Consider the following 6000-nt stretch of genomic DNA (forward strand, 5'->3'; position numbering starts at 1 on the left):
GTCCTTGGGAATGCAATCAGAAAAATCCATGTTGATTCCAAAGGTACAGTGTTATTTTGATCAACCCAAATAGGGTTAATGAACAAACAGTAAAGATCGCGGCCCAGACTACAAAACAGATGCCTGCTGAGTGGATGGCGAGTGCTAAATCAGGAACAACACAAAGTTATACGGTATATATGGGAGCCTCTAAGGTGATGAAATTGTGAAGGCTTTAATAGGCTAACTGGACTCGATAACACCCAAAGGGTATTCGGAACGAAAATAGATGGTTCCACACCGATTGGGAAACCGAAGACTCAACCGGGACCGAAAGCATTTATTAAGTAGACGTAGGGCACTGGCGGATGAGAGGACTGGCGACAATGTAGTCCAGGAGCCAATGCTCGAAACCGGCTCTAACACTGAGAAAAAGAAGTCCACAAAAATGAACCTTCCGAACAGTATTTTCGTTTTAGGTTTAATCGGCGTGCCAAGTCGCGATCATTCGAACTGCTGATTGAATTCCTCCACTCCAAGGTAATATGTCCTTGAGCGGAGAACATGGAGTCACCATCGCGAATAACTAGAAAACATTTTTCGGTGACAAGATGCAACCCTGACGTAAGAGAAATTTGCATTCGTGCAAGGCGTGACATTTTGTGCCATTATATATTGTTCCCTTCTCCGTATTTATGCTGGCGAGAGCAAAACTCTACACACTGCTCCACAATGGCCTTAAGGATATTAATGTGGTCAGTACAGGAAAATTCAAAGTGGAAACCAAACTACTCCTTGTAGACGAAGCTTTCGAAATATTACATGATGCATTCCAGAATTATTTTAGCAAATATCTTCACGCAAAAATACCCCTCCAGTTGTCGCGTTCAAGGCGGTTACACTTTTTCGGGATCCTAACTATCATCATCATCAACGGCGCAACAACCGGTATCCGATCTAGGCCTGCCTTAATAAGGAACACCAGACACCCCGGTTTTACACCGACGTCCATCAATTCGATATCCTTAAAAGCTGGCTGCCGTCCTGACCTATGCCATCCCTGCATTTCAGACAGGGTCTGCCTCATCTTCCCTTTCTACAATAGATATTTTCCTTATAAACTTTCCAGGCTGGTTCATCCTCATCCACACGGATTAAGTGACCAACATCACTGTCTTGTATAGTAAGAGCTTTGACCCTATGATGAGACGTTTCGAGCGAAACAGTTGTTGTAAGGTGAAATAGGCTCTATTGGTTGCCAACAACCTTGTGCGGATTTCATCATCGTAGCTCTTATCGGTTTTGATTTTCGACCCTAGATAGGAAACATTTTCAATGGTCTCAAAGTTGTAGTCTCCTAAAACTTTATTGTTTTATTTTAGCCAATGCGATTCAATGTTTTTCGTTCTTTCGGTTTTGGGTTTGGCGCTGACGTTGCCACCACCACCTACTCTTGCCTACATTAATGTGCAGCCCAAGATTTCGCGCCGCCTGCTTGCTTTGGATGAAGGAAAACTGTACGTCTCGGGTTGTTCTTCCCATAATATCGTCAGCATAGGTCAGTAATTCGGTGGACTTAAAGAGAATGGTGCCTCTTGCATTCACATCTGCATCGCGAATCACTTTCTCCAGGGCCTGGTTAAACAGAACGCATGATGGGGCATCCTCTTGTCTTAGACCGTTGTTGAATGGTCTCGAAAGTGATCCTGCTGCTTTATCTGGCCTCGCACATTGGTCAGGATCAGCTTTGTCAGTCTTATCAATTTCGCCGGGATACCGAATTCTCTCATGGTCGTGTATAGTTTTATCCTGGCTATGTCATCATAGGTGGCTTTAAAGTCGATGAAAAGATGTTACCACTGATATCCATATTCCAAAAGTTTTTCCATCGATTGCCGTAGAGAGAAAATCTGATCTGTTGCTGATTTCCCTGGAGTGAAGCCCCTTTGGTATGGGCCAATGATGTTCTGGGCGTATGGGGCTATCCTGCCTAACAAGATAGCGGAGAATATCCTATATATGGTACTCAGGAACGTGATACCTCTATAATTGCTGCACTGTGTGATATCCCCCTTTTTATATATGGGACAGATAATGCCCCGTTGCCAGCCGTCGGGCAATGAGTCGCTATCTCACACATTGGGCATCACTTAATGAACCGCTTGGTGCAGTCGGCTGTAATTCCATCGGCTCCTGGCGACTTATGGTTGTTAAGCCGATAAATTGCGCGAACTGTTTCTTCCTCTTCTAGCTTGGTGATAGCATCATTTACCCGTCGTCTCCAGTTGTCGGGACCTCCAACTCACCCATCACTTCAATATAATTCTATTGGAAACCAAATTTCCCTCTTAGTCTCAATAGGATGAGCATCGAGGTATATATAGGCTTCATCACGGTAACTTGTTGGTAAAACTTGCGTGCCTGGTGCAGTTGGTCCCTGTACTTTTCGAATTCACACACCTGTTGGTTCTCCCAGGCTTCCTTTCTCTGTCTGTGAAGACGCTTCTCCACTCGCCGGAATTCGTGATAAGTCTTTGCGCGTGCCCGCGTTCTTTGAGATTGTAACATTACTCGGTATGCGGCATTCTTCCGTTCCGTTGCTAGTTACATTCATCGTCAAACCCTCCGTTCTGACTTTTCTTCCCCTGGAGCCAAGTATGTTTGTGGCCATATCAATGATAACGCTCTTCAGGTGGCTGTAAAAATCATTTGTGTTTCATCTCCAGGACATCTGTTAGTTACAGTTATTGCGACATCCATTTGCCCCTTATAGGTACTCCGAGCAATTGGTGTACAAGGTGGCTACTGTAGTGACTCTTCTCCAGAAAACGGGTCCCTGTCCAACGCACCTCCTGCAACAATGTTACATCAGGCCTGTATTGGGACAGGGTATCGGCTAGCTATTTGGCAGCTCCATCTCTGTATAGGGAGCGCACGTTCCATGAGAAAATACGCAAATCAATCATTAAGAAAGAACTGCCAGAGATCACCACGTTGAGGTGGGGATAGGCTTTGGTAGTAGAGCTGTTGATGTTGGTTCAGCAGGCATTTCCCAGGTCTTATACTCCATCGTGGGTACCAATCCGCCCTGCGACCTATACTACCTTTCGACCGCTTTTGACTTTTCATCACCAGCGATAATACAGTGGAGCAGCATCTTCCTTTGGAAGCAATCCAATAATTTTGGGCAGTGGTTTTTCATTGCCTCTTGTTGCGTTTTGGCAATTCATAATAATAATAATGACCAGCGCCTTGAATGGAGTTAGAACATTCCATTCAAGACCGCATAGTGTACACTATAGGATTACAGTACCGTATAGGAGGCAATATGGTCAGCATTGCGCTTGCTGAGATTATTACCCTGATTTGACTCAGGTACTCATTCGCAGCTAAGTTGACTGGTATCCGACATACAGCCACGATAAGAAACTCATAGGGTATCCATATTTCTTCCTTCCAAAGCTTCCCCATAACCTGCAAACGAAAAGAAAAGGTTCTCTGGGTGACGTTAAGTGATGTTGCGAGGTACTCTTGAGTTTGACCCCAATCTTCATCCAACAGAGCCTGAAGTGCTTCATCGTAGAACTTTTTTGTCAATCCTTGTCGCTGACATCAAAATCACCTAACTTGTAAAGTCATCAACACTCTTAACAAGTTCCTAGTAAATAAGTATTATCGCGTTAAGTTTTGGTGAGCATTTGATGAGCCTCGGTAGCTTCTTTGTTAAGGTAGAAAAGGGAAAGCAAAGCTTCCCGCAAAGGACGTTTTTCAGGTATAAAAGTTGACATTTTTAAAAGTGAAAATAAAATTTTCCATAAGATGGTATGCGGAAAATTATATATGAATAGAAGCCATTAATACAGAGAAAATAATAGGATAAAATTTACTAAATAAAAAAATCTCTTATTTTGACAAAATAACGAGACGAGAAAAACGCGGAAATTAATTATATTAATATAATTTGTTAGACCATAAAGGAAAAAAATTTGCGCTTAGTTTCCTTTAAAATATTATTGATGATAATTACATAAACCAGGTTTTGACATCCCTTGAATCTCCTCTCCTAAGGCACTATATCCTCTCTCTCAAAAATATCTCTTTTCGTTCATGAGTAGGAAATTATAATTTAAAAATATTTCACTCCAAACAGCTAAGCCTTCTAGCACCTTCCACACCCTTATGCAGGGCTAGATGGCCTTATATTAAAGTGTCATATGACATTTGATGTTTGGTAATTTTATCTGACATTCTACACTTGACAAAGCCTTGACAAATTTACATGGAACTTCCCAGCAATTTGCAAACTTAAGTAATATATACTCGTAGATAGTTGTTAACTTGGGAGCCAGGATATGTAGGTCCCCGGGCGAAATCAATCAAATCGAAGTATTCACAACATCACAAACAATTATTACATATATATCGAACATTCTATCTTTCTTCCAATTCAACCCAACCCTTACCCTTTCCAGTCCATAGTTTTCCACTTACATGCAGTCATACTAAATACTTAGGCCGCCACCTATCTGAAAACTTTAAACTGTTCCGAGCGTTTCCTCTTGACGTATCTGAAAGTTTTCCCATTTCTCTTCAACAGTGGAAATATTTATTTTCGTCTTGCGAGAGAGAAAAGCAAACCAATAAATTGTATTCCCTAAATATTTCTCTTGGGGTACACGATCGGTATACGAGGCAAACGGTCGTATAATTTTCCACGGAACAACCAGCGAAAATGAAGAAAAACGTCAGATATATCAACAAGTTGGTGATGTGGGACTTTCTATTTTCATGATTTTCACATGGTAAAACTCCTTTGGGAAAATGTGGCTAATTCAGATGAATTCGTTTCATTTTCCGTTCAAAAGGAAATTAAGGACAGTTAATGGACGGAAAATCTATTTAAATTTAGGCTTTAATATTATTTCATTACAGGAATGAATAATGAATAATGTGGCATTATTAGACCAAAAGACCTAAAATTATTACATTGTTAGTAAGAAAGTTAAATTAATTTCTGTAGTCAACTCCTCCAATTCGTGATATGCATTTTTTCTACATATTGACTCCTCCACTTGAATCCATCTATTGACGTAAATTGACCACTATTTTAACAAACACAGAAGAAAGAAAGCCGATAGGCCAGAAACTTTCCTTACTATCGGCGGAACTAAACCGGATATTATGAAGGTTCGGGAACAAACGAGTTTCCGGCTTGGGACCGCCACGTTACAAGTGTGGACTCCTAAAGCCATTGCAGGAGACATGCAAATCACGCATCTCCATCTACAGCGTAAATGAGGTGCCATATATTTTGTAAAGTGGCTGCAGTTATTAGCTGTCGGATCAATAGATCCAAGCCACGTAGATATGTATAATACCTCATACAGTAACCATTGTTGTTGGTGGGGGAATCACGGAGTTAAACTTCCAATATGTTGGCTTATTGTATGCCAATCGAAGTGATAGACTTCGCTCCTGTATGGTGATTCCAAATTATCGCCAAGCTATTTTGGTCAATGACCTATATAATGACGACACCACAATAACTGAACAGGCCATAAAAAGTCTACAGGGAGATAAGGGCATTCTTTGGCGCCTTATTATTTCCCCTGTAACGTAGATGGAGTTCCCAGTGGAACATTAATCAAAGCTATCCAATGTGCCAAAGGTAAAGAGATGGGGTAATAGCAGACCCTAATTTAGGCAATCAAGCCACTTTCTACAATGTGCTCAGGGGAGAGGTCATCGACATCACAGTGGCATCGTCTAACATTGCGACCCTTGCAAGACAGTGGAGAGTATCAAACATTATCACGCCCTCGAATCACAGGTGCATTAATTTCGTAATGGGCACCACCTTCAACAACTCTTTTTCGGAATCCGAAATGACTAACCATATTCCTGAACAACAACCCCTAGGCAGCATCCAATATCTCATCTCGGGCCAATAGGGGCATACAACCTCTGGTATGACTCCTGGAAATGGGCACCTCGGTATGGATCACTTGCCTGCAGCTCTGC

The sequence above is a fragment of the Hermetia illucens genome, chromosome 1 (genome assembly GCF_905115235.1).
Source record: "Hermetia illucens chromosome 1, iHerIll2.2.curated.20191125, whole genome shotgun sequence".
In the NCBI taxonomy this organism is placed as follows: domain Eukaryota; kingdom Metazoa; phylum Arthropoda; class Insecta; order Diptera; family Stratiomyidae; genus Hermetia; species Hermetia illucens.